General features: G+C 42.1%; 1 pseudogene; it reads right to left on the bottom strand.

Annotated features, from left to right (window-relative positions):
• Positions 1-4898: 4898 nt before the first annotated feature.
• LOC108522314 (protein SDA1 homolog pseudogene) lies at positions 4899-12019 on the bottom strand (annotated as a pseudogene).
• Positions 12020-15443: the final 3424 nt, after the last annotated feature.

Here is a 15443-nt window from a genome sequence, read left to right as displayed (position 1 = left end):
TTTTTTTTTTTTTTTTTTTGTGAGATGGAGTCTCACTCTGCTGCCCAGGCTATAGTGCAGTGGCTCCATCTTGGCTCACTGCAAGCTCCACCTCCTGGGTTCATGCCATTCTCCTGCTTCAGCCTCCTGAGTAGCTGGGACTACAGGCACCTGCCACCATGCCTGGCTAATTTTTTGTGTTTTTAGTAGAGACGGGGTTTCACCGTGTTAGCAAGGATGGTCTCACTCTCCTGACCTGGTGATCCACCTACCTCGGCCTCCCAAAGTGCTGGGATTACAGGCGTGAGCCACCGCGCCCAGCCCTGATTAATGTAGTTTTAAACAGTATAATAATTTGACATCAGTGATTTGTTTAATTGCAATTAAGATGAAACACAGATATTTATGTATTTCCCTCTAATTTTCTCAGATAGATTACTAGACTATTTGCAAAGCACCTAACACCACTGAATCCTAAATAGGTGGCTGGATTTCACTGTTCTATGGATACTATGAGACAATCAGAGGGACTGATTTGACGACATTCCTCGCCCTTTCTTTTGATTTATCTTTTTTATGGTGTATCTTCTATGTTGTCTAGATTTCCCCCTCAGTTCTAATGTTTATATTTTTAAAGTTGATAAATATTGGAGCTGAAAAGAAGAGTTTAGGCTGTATTAAGTATTTTGTAATAATGAAGCTGTTAATTTCCCTTTGTAATTTTTTTTTAAACTTACAGACACGGCCGGGCGCAGTGGCTCAAGCCTGTAATCCCAGCACTTTGGGAGGCCGAGACGGGCGGATCACGACGTCAGGAGATCGAGACCATCCTGGCTAACATGGTGAAACCCCGTCTCTACTAAAAAATACAAAAAACTAGCCGGCGAGGTGGCGGGCGCCTGTAGTCCCAGCTACTCGGGAGGCTGAGGCAGGAGAATTGTGTAAACCCGGGAGGCAGAGCTTGCAGTGAGCTGAGATCCGGCCACTGCAGTCTAGCCTGGGAGACAGAGCGAGACTCTGTCTCAAAAAAACAACAACAACAAAAAATAAATAAATAAATAAATAAATAAATAAACTTACAGACACATGTCTCTGAAAGAACACTACTAATTCTGGTTTTCATTGGCAAAGTAATTTTTCTTTTTTCCTTCTTAAAATAGATATGATTCTGATAAGAAAAATAGTAAATGAATTAGTTTATCTTTTCTCTATAAGAGAAGCAATACAAACCAGTTTCAAACTCAAGTTTAAATTCACACGGGGGTCTAGGGTATCTTTTATTTTAGAATTTGAAATTTGGCTAGGTACAGTGGCTCACGCCTATAATCCCAGCACTTTGGGAGGTAGGAGGATTGCTGGAGCCCAGGAGTTTGAGACTAGCCTGGGCAACATAGTGAGACTCTATATTTATGGAAAAAAAAAAAAATGGAAAGCTGAATGTTCATTTGCTTGTAGCTTTAGATACATATTCTTTTTTTTTTTTTCTTTAAGAGATAGGGTCTCACTCTGTTGCCCAGGCTGGAGTGCAGTGGTGCCATCATAGCTCACTGCAGCCTGGAACTGCTGGACCCAGTGATCGTCCAGCTTTGGCTTCTGGAGTAGCTGGGACTACAGGTGTGCACTACCAAGGCTTAGATATATATTCAAATCTCATTGGCTATTGCCTTGGATATCACAATGGAGTTTAACTCTGTCCATCATGTCAGCAACATACTATAGTGTCACTGGAGCCACAACTGGATTATGAATGTGACTCACCTAGTGATGCGCCATCCTTTTCAATAACATCTGATAATTGCAGAGATGACTACATCAGACTAGTTGAGCTACAGGGTTCTATTGGGTCACTGGTGACTGGCACGTGGGATAGGGGTGGAAGGGAATCTTTTTTTGGTGCTGTAGAAGGGGCTCTACCCTCTTGTGGAGTAGTGTGATACCCCAAGAATGGAGAGAACAGAAATTCTCAAGATACGCAGCTGATGCCGGAGGATAGAGAATCTTACTGACTTTTTCTTGTTTTTTGGACAGCTAATCAGAAGACAATATATAAAGTTTAGTAACTGAAGTATGGTCAGGGAGAGGGCCTGAAAAATCTGCTTTGGAATATTTAACGGTGACATTCACATAAGGGTTAAGGGTGAAGCCAGCCTTATGGATGTGGGGATCAGGGGAATGTTCCTCAGGTGCTCAGGTCAGGGACAGTGGCAACATCCTCAATAGCTAAGGAGGTGTGGGTGGTTTTTTTTTTTTTTTTTTTTTTTATTATACTTTAAGTTCTTGGGTACATGTGCATAACGTGCAGGTTTGTTACATATGTATACTTGTGCCACGTTGGTGTGCTGCACCCATCAACTCGTCAGCACCCATCAATTCGTCATTTATATCAGGTATAACTCCCAATGCAATCCCTGCCCCCTCCCCGCAGGTGTGGGTGTTTTGAGGCAACCATGTGGTTTGTTTCATCACTATATGAGCATCAGGAACTGGCAGTACTGATATGTGAATGGGATCAAGGTGACTGAGAACAAGGTGTGAAACTTTAGGGAAATGATAGGGCTTTTACCTGGTTCAGCATACAGTGAACTGTTCCACATGTAGCTTCTTAAAGCCCTTCGTGTTGTCAAAGCAGAAGCTTTTTTTTTTTTTTTTTTGAGACAGAGTCTTGCTCTGTCACACAGGCTGGAATGCAGTGGCATGATCTCAGCTCACTGCAACCTCTGCCTCTCAGGTTCAAGGGATTCTCCTGCCTCAGCCTCCAGAGTAGCTGGTATTACAGGCACACACCACCATGCCCGACTAATTTTTTGTATTTTTGTAGAGATGGGGTTTCGCCATGTTGGCCAGGCTGGTTTTGAACTCCTGACCTCAAGTGATCTGCCTGTCTTGGCCTCCGAAAGTGCTGGGATTACAGGTGTGAGCCACCGCGCTTGGCCTGGATACCAGTTTTTAAGAGAAAGGGATGCAGGAAAGATTGGAGATCTTTGAAGAATCTCTCTCTTTTTTTTTTTTTTTGAGACGGAGTCTCGCTCTGTCGCCCAGTCTGGAGTGCAGTGGCCGGATCTCAGCTCACTGCAAGCTCCGCCTCCCGGGTTCACGCCATTCTCCTGCCTCAGCCTCCCGAGTAGCTGGGACTACAGGTGCCCGCCACCTCGCCCGGCTAGTTTTGTATTTTTTAGTAGAGACGGGGTTTCACCATGTTAGCCAGGATGGTCTCGATCTCCTGACCTAGTGATCCGCCCGTCTCGGCCTCCCAAAGTGCTGGGATTACAGGCTTGAGCCACCGTGCCCAGCCAAGAATCTCTTTTTTTTAAAAAATCATCTTTTTCGCTGTAGTTCTGTCACCTTTAATAGACTCTTTATTAAGCCTGCGGATCTTATACTTCTTATCTCTGTTCTGTGTGAGTTGGCATAATGGGTCAAATTCGCAATCCAGAAATGCCTGTATTCTGTTTCTGATGTGCTGAAGAGGTGTACAATTGTCTTCCTTGATTTCAACCTCAAAAGCTTTATATCTTTACCTGGGAACATAGAAGTCATTATTATTATGTCTTTCACAAATTATGTAAACTTAAAAAATTATAAATATTTTCGATGTAAACTACTCCTTGGAGGAAACTGGTTCCTTTAACATTTATTTCCTAATTTTAATTTCTACTAGTTTTTTCTTTCAAGCTTAATGAGTGGGCCTTAGTTCTGTATTACTGCCATCTTAATCATGTTCTTTGTGAGTTTAGTAGCTTTACTTTTTAAAACTTACATTTCCAGAATGAAGACTTCTGTATTTTTGCTTTTTTCTTCATATATCCTACCCCAGCTCCCTCAAGACCTGTCAGCTGTTCCCTGCACCCTTTGTTATCTCTTGCTGTGGTCCAACGGCAAGGACAGTAAGCCGTGAGCACAGACTTTTCCTAAATCGTATGGATTTCCTTTAGTCAGTAACAAGAATTTTGATAGTTAAGGCATTTACGCGTTAAGAATGTGATAAATCCCCCTCCTACTAAATGTAAAGTATTTTTCTATGCAGACTAACTCATATTCACTTTTCTTATAGCATAAGTATGTAACCAAATCTGTTCTTGGCTTCTAAGAAGTTAGAACTCAATGTAAAGCTGACTTGTGGAAAATTACTTACCCATTCTGGGTAAATGGACACAGGTATTTAGTGCTTAAGTAGTTTCTGATATACCATTACATTAACATCATTTTAAAAATCGCTCTGAATTATATGTATTTTAAGAGTGACTGGGTTTTAAAAAAAATAGAAGTGGTAGCAAAAAGCATAATCTTTAATAAGGTAATAAAAGGCAAACACTATTGCTCTGGGCAAAACTTGGCTAATGCTTTTGGATTTAATTCGGAAATCTTCACAGACGATGCTCAGCATCCTATCAGCCCTTGGCAGAGACACACGATCCAGCCTAAATCCTCAAATTCTGGCTCTCGCCCCAAGTGTGTAGCCAGTATCCATAGAGACTGGGAAAAGCATCTGCGAGACGGGGCGGCCCCCTCCTCCTCAGCCCCAAATTGCTTCCTTTTTCGGTGGGAGGAAAAACTCCGAGGAGTTGTGTGGGCGCCTAAGGAGCACACGCTCTTCGGTCCCTCAACGCCCAGTACAGTTTTCGCTAAGTTCCTGGCCGAACCACAGATCCCACGATGCACCAAGCTTCTAGGGCGGTCAGAGGGGCAGCTTCCGGTTTAGGACAGCGCGGCTGCGCACGGCGTGTGGTCTTATTGGCTCGAACCGCCTCGTGCGATGCGCGTCACGACGACGTACGGTCGTGGGGGCGGGGAGACGCGGCGGTCGCGGTCGCGGCGGCGCGAGCGCGATTCCAGAAGCGGCATCGCGGCGGCGGCAGCGGCGGCGGCTACACCGGGCTGGGCCCCCTCCCTCCTCCGTTTCCCCCTCCTTCCCCCTCCCCTCAGCGGTGGCTCCCAAGAAGTCCGAGACACGCGGCGAGGCGGCGACGGGCTCCTGGTGAGGGTCTCTGGAGTGTGGGCGCCGTTTCCTCGGCGTAGAGGGAGAGCCTGGGGTCGGGGGGAGGTGAGAGCTGAGGGGGCGAATGTCCCTGGCGCGGGCGGGAGAGCGCGCTCTCGGCCCGGCCCGCAACTGGATCCCTAACTCTGACCTGCTGTTCGGCGCGCCGTGGCCCGAGGGGCGGCCGTGTGGGGGCCTGAGAGCCGCCCTCCTTGCGACCGCTGTCGGAGGAGTCCGGCGCCCACCGCCCCGCTCGCCTCGCTTCTCGCGGCGGAGGGTCGGAGCCCGCTGCCCTCTGCTCACCTTCGGGTGCAGTTGCTCCAGCTCCTTGCCCGCGGAGAGGATCTGCCCGCCCCTCTTGGTCTCTGTGTTTGTCACTTCTAGGAATTTCTTTGGTGGAGGCTTGGGATGGGTTCTCTTAGCACCACTTTCACAGTGACTGGGGTGGGGCGAGTTCCCTCACCTTTCTCAGGTGGCGCGTCGGGCAGCCTGCTGGGGACCGTGGGTCCTGTCTTCCCAGGCCCCCGTCCGTCCGTGTTCGCTTCTTTTAAAATTACCGGTAACAGGGTTACAAGTCAGTTTTTAGGGGGCTCGGAGAGAGTTTGGGTTGGAAACTGATAACTCTTTTTTTCCTCCTGGCTTTTGACCTTGATTTAAACGTTTGCCTCTGAAATTTTAACAACTTGATAAGATGGTCCAAAAGTGAATTTTGGTAGAAAGATTTAAATGCACAATTGGGATTTTATGGGGACGGTGACTTCATTGCAGGTTGACTTTTTTTTTTTTTAAATGAGATGTTCTTTTGATTTTTTGACTCTGGGTTTCTGAGACTTGGTTGTTGTTCCCATTTCTGTTCCAGAAGCAGACTTTTTATTACCCCTGCCCCTCAGCAAGAGAATCCCTGTAAACGCCGAGAAATCTGTCACGACATTTAAATTTATATGATTACAAAACTTTTCCAAATGAAATGCTAAAAATTCCTTCAGAAAAAAATATCCATCTACCCATAGCATTCTTTTTTGGGGGGGAGATTATAAGTCTTGTCAGTTCCGAAGTTTGAAGTGTCCTCTTATCAAAGGCTACCCTTATGTCTCCTTAAACGACTCTTAGGTAATTCCTAGATGTTTTCATCCGTTCTAATAAATTTGTTGTCAGTGCTGATTGTGATGATCTGTAACTAAAATTATTTCATCAGTAAAAATTTACACACATGTGGCAGCTGCTTGTTGGTGAATTATGAAATTTGAAAAAATTGCAAATTAAATGTGAGAGGCATATTTCTTTTAACTTCTCATTGTAACTGTCTGCCCACCACTATACGTTCCTATTTGGACTTTGGTCTGCTTAGCAGATTTCCTCTTTTCACTTGGCACTAGGAATGAGAGTAGGATTTCCAGAGCCTAAAAGAGAGTTTGTTTTTTTTTCTATCCCTAGGTTCCTTGTATGAATTTATAAATAAATGTTTTTTTCTATCAGTAGTATCAATTTAGCTGGCGCACCTTTTTTTAGTATAAATCACATTTTGTTTCCGAAAATGAAAAGAATTTATTTCAGGGATTGACAGATTTTAAAGCCTGCAGGCCAAGTCCTGCCAGTTGCCTCCTTTTGTAAATAAACATTTTATTAGCCCTGGTGTGGTAACTCACGCTGGTAATCCCGGCACTTTGGGAGGCCAAAGCGGTCAGATAACCTGAGGTCAGGAGTTCGAGACCAGCTTGGCTAACATGGTGAAACCCCGTCCCTATTAAAACTACAAAAATTAGCTGGGTATGGTGGTGCACGCTTGTAATCCCAGCTTCTCAGGAGGCTGAAGCAGGAGTATCGTTTAAACCCAGGAGGTGGAAGTTGCAGTGAGCCAAGATTGCGCCATTGCACTCCTGCCTGGGCAACAAGAGTGAAACTCCGTCTTAAAAAAAGAAAAAAAAGTTTTTGTTAGAACATAGCCATATGCAGTCGTTTAGGTATTGTCTGTGGTTTCTTTTGGGGTACAGCAGCAGAGTTGAGTAGTTGTGCCAGAGAGCCATATGGCCTGTAACACCTCAATATTTATTTACTATGTGGACCTTAATGTAAAAAGTTTGCTGAGCTCCATTAAAAATGATAACTTGGTCAATGTTGAAAATTATAATGAGTCAGAAAATTGTAAAGGAGAAAGTAAAAGTTAAGTACACCGCTTGGGGATTTTTTTGTGTGATTATGTTTATAGAATGTGTTGGTGGTTATTTTTTATATAAATGAACTAAAATTGTTAAATGTTGGTTTATAATCTGCTTTTTTGGTTTGTTTTGTTTTTTGAGATGGAGTTAGAATTCTCTTGTTGCCCAGGCTGGAGTGCAATGGCATGATCTTGGCTCACTGCAACCTCCACCTCCCGGGTTCAAGCGATTCTCCTGCCTCAGCCTCCCGAGTAGCTGGGATTACAGGCGTGCACCACCACACCTGGCTAATTTTTGTGTGTGTGTGTATTTTTAGTAAAGGCAGGGTTTCATCATGTTGGCCAGGCTGGTCTTGAACTCCTGACCACAGGTAATCCACCCGCCTCACCCCTCAAAGTGCTGGGATTACAGGTGTGAGCAACTGTGCCCAGCCCTGTAATCTGCTTTTTTCAAAAGTATTTCATTATTCGTAGTTGGGTTTTGATTGCTTTTGTATTTTCTACATTGGAGGTCTTTCTAGAAAGAGGCTTATGAACCGGCTTTTCCTGATTAGTCTTACCAGTCAAGATTTAAAAAGAAAATCCAGGAATAATAAATGTTTGGTAATGAAGATGCTGGTTAACATTTATGGAGGACTTACTGTGTACTAGACAATTTCCACTACTCTACATGTATTAAATTATTTAATTGCTGTGGCAGCTCTGTGAGTGTTTACTGTGATTTCTGTTTTACAGGTGAGGAAACTTAAGGAGAAAAATTAAGTAACTGTTGAAGTTTATCAGCTAGCAGATGGTGGAGTTACAATATGATTTCATGCAGTCTGATTTGAGAAACCCAAATTCTTAATATGCTACAGAGCCTCTCCTTATATTATTGCTCAGTATAGAAAGTTTGCACAGTCCAGAGATAAATGGTTATCCCTTGGTGTCTGTAGGAATTGCTTCTAGGATCTTTGGTGGATACCAAGATCCACAGATGCTCAAATCTCTGATGTAAATGGCATAGTATTTGCATATGACCTGTGCATATCCTCCCAAATACTTTATATCATTTCTAGATTACTTTTAATACCTAATACAACATAAATGCTATGTAAATAGTTGTTACGCTATATTGTTTAGGGAATAAAGACAAAAAAAAAAGTCTGCACGATTCAAATACAGATGCTATATTAAACTTTTTGGATCCAAGCTTGGTTGAATCCACGGACAGAGCCCATGGATATGGAGGGCCAGTTGTATAATGTAAAAAAAATTCCTCCTCATGCACTTGTTTCCAGTTTCATGCTTTGTGGGTAAGGATGGGCACAGTTTGATACAGGTCTTTAAACCTCTCTTTGTATGCATATACAAGTAATTATTTGCAAATTTGTTTGCACATGCAGAATTAAAAAATTAACCTTTTTTTTTAACAGCTTTAGATGTACAGAAGTTTGAGCCGATAGTTCAGAAAATGCCCATATTGCCTTCCCTCCCCTCATTTCTCCTGTTGTGAACATCTTGCATTAATTTGGCACATTTATTGCCATTTGATGAGCCAATATCAGTGTTACTGTTTGTTAGTCCATAGTTTACATAGGGCTTGTTCTTTGCTGTTTTTTTTTTTTTTTTTTTTTTTTTTAAGATCTCACTCTGTAGCTCAGGTTAGAGTGCACTGGTGCCATCATGGCTCTGCAGCCTCCACCTCCTGGGCTCAAGTGATCCTCCCACCTTAGCCTCCCAAAGTGCTGGGGTTACAGGCATGAGCCACCACGCTTGGCCGAGAATTGTTTTTAAAAAAAGTGGGATCAAGCCCAGTGGTGGCTTGTGCCTGTAGTCCCAGCTACTTGGGAGGTTGAGGTGGGAGGATTGCTTGAGGCTAGGAGTTTGAGACCAGTCTGGGCAATACAGCATGTCTCTGTTTCTTAAAAAAAAAAAAAAAAAAGTGGTCCGGGGGTGGTGGTTCATGCCTGTAATCCTTGCACTTTGGGAGGCCAAGGCAGGTGATCACCTGAGGTCAGGTGTTGGAGACCAGGCTGGCCAACGTGATGAAACCCGATCTCTACTAAAAATCCAAAAAAAAAAAAAAAAAAAAAACTGAGGTATGGGTGGTTCGGCGCTTATCCCAGCTACTCAGGACGGCTGAGGCAGGAGCTGCCTAGGCAAGTAAGCCGAGATTGCGCCACTGCGTTCAGCCCTGGCGACGAGAGCAACAACTCCATCTCAAAAAAAAAAAAAGGGCGAAACCAGTCATCTCAGCAGTCATTTACAGCCTTTTTTGTGGTCAGATACATGCTTTTGGGCTTTTTTTTTTTTTTTTTCCGAGCAGAGTCTCGCTCTGTCACCAGGCTGGAGTTGCTGTGGTCCGATCTCAGCTCACTGCAAGCTCCGACTCCGGTTCACGCCACATCTCCTGCCTACAGCTCGCTCCTGGGTAGCTGGGACTACAGGCGCCGCCACCTCGCCCGGCTACGTTTTTTTTGTAGTTTTTAGTAAGAGACGGGGTTTCACTGTGTTACGCCAGGATGGTCTCGATCTTCCTGTACCTTGGATCCACCCCGTCTCGGCCTCCCGCGAAAGTGCTGGGATTACAGGCTTTGAGCCACCACACCCGGCCTGCTTTTGAGACTTTTAATGTAAGCATTCTTGATTTACTAATTTTCAGATTAATGACAATTTATTTTTGGGAATGGAAGGCTGGCTGGGATGTTACTTTTTCTTTTTTTCTTTTTTTTATTTTTTATTTTTTTAAAGTGTATCTCATAGTGGCAGCAGCTTTTTCCCAAAGGAATGCTTATTTTTTTGACTGGACATTTTGGCTATACCTAATCATCAAAGTTCTTCTTTTTTCTCTTTATCTCTGGATTTGGAAAATAGATTCATTTTGGTTTTCTTCCTCATAAATTCTTTTTGGTCTGTCCAGCCATTGCAATTGCTAGTCATGTCTCCTTGTCAGACTGGCTTTTCATGACAGTCATCGATGTTAGAAAAAATTACTTGCTCTTTATCACTATCTATTTCAATACATTTCCTCTTGGGCTTTCTCTGGGGGCAGCACTGAATTTTTTCCTTAGTTGAGCCATGCAGATTTTCTAAAAGTCATCCTTTAGTTTGGCTTTTCACTCCTCCGTAGGTGCTGTTCAGCTTCTAGGAGATTTCTTGCAGTTTCTATTTGTCAACAGATTTACCAGCAGCACCCTCCTCCTCACTGATACTGGTGCTTCCCCACCTATCTTTATCATTTTCAGCCTTCTCTTTTTCTTTCTCTTTTCTTTTTTCTTTTTTTTTTTTTGAGACCGGATCTTACTCTGTTGCCCAGGCTGGAGTGCAGTGGTGCAATCATAGCTCACTGCAACCTCTGCTTCATGGGCTCAAGTGATCCTCCCACTTCAGCTTCCCAAGTAGCTGGGATTACAGGCATGCACCACCATGCCTGGCTAATGTTTGTATTTTTTGTAGAAACAGGGTTTTGCCATGTTGTCCAGGCTGGTCTTAAACTCCTGGCCTCAAGCGATCCTCGTCCCTCAGCTTCTTGAATAGCTGGATTTAACATGCAGGAGCCATTGTGCCTGGCCATGTTCGTGCACTCTTGATTTTATTGGGGCCTCTGTCAGCTTACCCTGGAATTTATTCTGCATCATCTGAGGATTTGGAAGAGCTGAATCACAGTTGTAGTAGACAGCGTCGTCTTCTTATCCTTGTGTATTTTATACTGGGACAGGTCTTGAGTCTTGAGGCAGTTTTTCTGTCATGGCTAGGGGACATTGAGCTATATTACCTCTTATAGCGCTGATTCAGACTGTCATGTCTTCCCCAAAGTTCTTGACCATAACATAATGGTTGGTCACAGTCATGAGCAATAACTAAGTGATTTCTGGGACTAACAGATGATGAAGTGCATGTTTAGCAAACAGTGACTTCTGTTACTTCTCTGTGGTGCAGCAGCAGAAACTTTTGGCCTAAGGCATAGAGGTTAGAAGGCTTATGAATTCCTACCATTCTGGAGATAAGATTTATGAGCATCATGATACTTCAAACCTCTGCTTAGAGATTTCTAGCTGTGTGCTTCAGGAGTGTTTTGGTAAAACTTTGAGGATCATGAATAAAACTAATAGCTTAAAAGTTAAACACCTTGAGTTTTTTGTTCTTTTGTTTCTCGGGCACTTTTCATAACCTTTTCAGTGTTTTCTGTTTGGAGCCACTCTTTCCAGTGACATACTGCACTAGTAGGTCTCTTGTCATTTTATTCTCAGATTCTGAGTCTGTCCTATTTGTTTCTCTTCTTCGTCTTATCCTAGGAAGAATGTCACAGTGGCAACCAATATCTTGAAACATGCAGTTATGATGACATTGACAGTTTTGGCATCAGTCCAGATGTTTCTTGTAGCGTTCACTCATCACATCCAAAGATAACTTGGCTGCAGTTACATTGCTGTCTTTTAGCAAGGTGTATATGAAATTCTGCAGTACCGTATCCACTTTATTCTTGTGTTTTACTGTTATATTCTTGCTATCAGTCACAACATGAGTATGTAAAGTCTCGAAAGCTCATTATGGCAACTTGGAAGTTCAAAGAAGAGCTTTAGTGAACTTGGTGGATAGATGTGATACTTCTCAGCAAGATAAAAGCTTTGCCAAATGTTATTAGATGATCTTGATTCAAGACAGTATAATTGTAGGAAAGTAGAACTTTTAGCTCTTGAGGAAAGTTACTTAGATGTTCTGGGTAACAGTGACCAATCTGTGCCATAAATATCACCAGCTCTGTCAATTCTTTACCAGGTTTATTGGTTTTAATTTGATAATCTCCATATTGGATTTGTAGTGCATATAGTATTGCTGTAGAAACCCTTTAATGTCAACCAGTGGCTCCACTTTATTAGATTCTGTAACTGCTGCTTGTTACTGGGCAGCTAGTTTCTGCAGGACATGTTGGCTGTAGACTGCATCCACAGTGAGTAGTTCTCAGAGAACCCGTACTGCTGACACTTGCAAACCCATCTCAGCTGTGGTGTGGAGTTGTGGATTTGTACTTCTGGATGTGACGAGAAACAGCATTTGGGAGCTCAGCAGGTGATGCTGTCTTGACTGATTTTGTGTGTGTGTGTGTGTGTGTGTGTGTATTTTATTTCATTTCTGAGACAGGGTGTTGCTCTGTCACCCAGGCTGGAGTGTCATGGCACAATCATGGCTCACTGCACTCTTGAACTCAAGCAGTCCTCCCGCCTCAGACTCCCACGTAGCTGGGACTATAGATGCACGCCAGGCTAATGTTTGCATTTTTAATGGAGATGAGATTTTGCCATGTTGCCCAGGCTGGCCTTGAACTCCTGGACTCAAGTGATCCTCCTTGCCTTGGCTTCTCAAAATGCTGGGATTATAGGCATGAGCCACTATGCCAGGCCCTGTGTGTGTGTTTTTAAAATTAATATTTGTGGCTTACTTTACATCTGCATCTATTCTCTTCTTTTTAGTAGTTCTCTAGTGTATTATTAAATGGTTATGCTATGACTTAATACTGCTTTTATTGATAGATATTTAGATTATATAAATGGATTGTAGATTGTCCATACATTTTATTTATATTTATTGCTAGCTAATTCCTCTTCAGTAATTTTGTAATAGTTGAAGAAAACATGTTTTTCATTTTGATGTGTATTATCAGACTGCCATCCAGAAAGGTCACAACAATGTAAACTCTCACCAGAAATGGGGGTGGGGTCAAGCTTCTCTGTGTCATTACAAACTTAAAAAAAAAACTTCTTTTATCTGATAGGAGGTTAAGCATTTACAATATATTCTGTCTAACTGGGAGATGTACTTTGTTTCAATAGCATTCTTTTAATGTTGATTTACGATTACTTCAGGTAGAGCATGCATTCTGTTCCTGGTCCTCCCTTAGGTGGAGCCGCTCCACCTATTTACGTTCTCTGGCTCTTGAAAGCATATGGTTTTGCTGTCACTGATCAAAAAGAATCTGGGTGCCTGCCTAATAGACTATATATTTCTTGAGGGTAAGGAATGTGTAACTTTCTTCGTATCTACTGACGGGTCTGGTATATAGCAGGTGGTGAGTAAATGGTCTTTTAAAAACCTAAATTGGTTCATGTTCTCTTGGGGTTACTGCTGAGTGAAGTGCTTTAATTTTGTTAAAAATAATCTTTTCAAATTGTGAAATATAAACTTGAAAAACTGCAGTGTATGCTGGGCGCGGTGGCCCAGGCCTGTAATCCCAGCACTTTGGGACACCAATGTGGGCAGATCACCTGAGGTCAGGAGTTCGAGACCAGCCTGGCCAACATGGCGAAACCCCCGTCTCTGCTGAAATACCAAAAATAATAATAATAATAATAATTAGCCAGGCATGGTGACTGGTGCCTGTAATCCCAGCTACTTGGGAGACTGAGGCAGGGGAATCACTTGAACCTGGGAGGCAGATGTTGCGGTGAACCGAGATTGCGCCATTGCATTCCAGCCTGGGCAACAAGAGCAAAACTCCATCTTAAAAGGAAAAGAAAAACTGCAGTATGAAATTGTCACTTTGGTGTGTGTTGTCTCTTATCTTTCATCTCTAAAATCAGTTAAATAGGATGAATTGATATCTTAGGACCTGTTAGGAAATAATTAGCCTATTTTATAAGTACATTTGGTATTTAGAAATTGGAAGTTGAGAAATTTATTAAAAAGGGGATTTGTTTAACATTACTTCTGGTTTTGAATTTTCTGGATTGGAGTATACCATGTGTTAGAAGGGGATATATGTTGGCCAGTGATATTATAGATTGGCTTAATTAGTCAAGTGTCCAGACAGAAGGAAAAGGGAAGCTAAATTCCGAGAATTGCCAGATTATCTTCAGGCGTGGGAAAAAAACCTGCAGAAAAGGACACTTTTAAATTTTTTAATGGAAGACTACAACAAAATGGTATTTTCTTTATAACTGGTCATATTATATATTATTACTGGATTTATTGAATATAAGAATATTCTTATTTCCACAGTATGTACTGGAAAACAAAACATACAAAGCATATGGTCTTAAAAGGGGCAAAATTAGTTAGCTTATTACACTTTGGCCATTTAGGCCTTTCTTTTGGATGTTTGTTGTTAGTATATCAGCTAATTATTTTTCATTGGCAGCATATTCACTTTAATCTTGTATGTTTTGAAATTAAGTTTAATGAACATGTGTGCTTAGTTGTATCCATATATCCATTCCTTTGGTTAAGGAGGATGTCTTTGTGGTAGGGGTTACATCATGAAAACTTCAGCAGAATGGAACAGAAGGTTGACTTTATTTTCTTGAAATTTATTTTATCCTATTTCTTCCAGAAAGAATTTCTGGTAACTTAAAAGATCTGGAAGTGTAATAAAATATGTGTAAAAAGAAGAAATCAGGGAAAAGACAAAGCATATATTCTTTTCCCAAGTGACAGCATAATTCAATGACTAAGAATAAAAATTGGGTTTGAATTTGCTTGGCAGCGAGAGTAAAAATGGAAATATGGTAAAATACATAGCACTAAACTAAAAGGAGGAACAAGACCAATTTTTCAAGGGTGAAATCCTCTCTTGACAGATTTTAAGAAACTATTTAAACTGGACATTGTACAAAAGCTGTTTTGTTGTTGTTAGTGGCCCTAGATTAAAAAAAAAAAAAGGTGAGGGCTAAACATTAAGATTTCAAGCCAATGAAATACGTTTTAGGGGTTGATTTGAATTTAGGCTGCAGATGTGTGTTTTATTTGGCCAATGTAGGTTTTTTTTCTTAAAATATTTCAAACATACATGAGACTACAGAGACCAATATAATTAACATTCATACATTAACCATACAGCTGTAGCACACCTTAGCATGTTCCCATATTTCTCATTTTTTTGAGGAAAATACCATGTACAGTTGAAGCAACTTCTTAGATTACAGTTTACTTTCTTCCCAGAAGTTAACTGTTATTCTGAGTATGGTGTTGATAATTTTTTTTTTTTTTTTTCGAGACAGGGTCTCACTCTGTCACCCGGGCTAGAGTACAGGGGCATGATTATGGCTCACTGCAGCCCATCTCCTTTGCTTAAGCAGTCCTCCCACTTCAGCCTTCCAAGTAGCTGGGAATAGAGGCGTACACCAGTGTGCCTGGCTAATGTTTGTATTTTTTGTAGAGGTTGGGTTTCGCCTGTTGCCCAGGCTGGTCTCCTGTGCTCAAGCAGTCCATCCACCTTGGCCTCCCAAAAGTGCTGGGATTATGGGTGTGAGCCACCACTCCTGGCCTGATCATTTTTAATGCATGTTTTTATATAATTACTGCATGGGTATATATTCACAAACAAATCATAGTATTGCTTTGCATATTTTCAGATTT

Source organism: Rhinopithecus bieti, unplaced genomic scaffold (genome assembly GCF_001698545.2).
Source record: "Rhinopithecus bieti isolate Rb0 unplaced genomic scaffold, ASM169854v2 scaffold_2654, whole genome shotgun sequence".
NCBI lineage: Eukaryota > Metazoa > Chordata > Mammalia > Primates > Cercopithecidae > Rhinopithecus > Rhinopithecus bieti.
The sequence above is the reverse complement of the archived record's forward strand: the minus strand, read 5'-3'. Positions and strand labels throughout refer to the sequence as shown.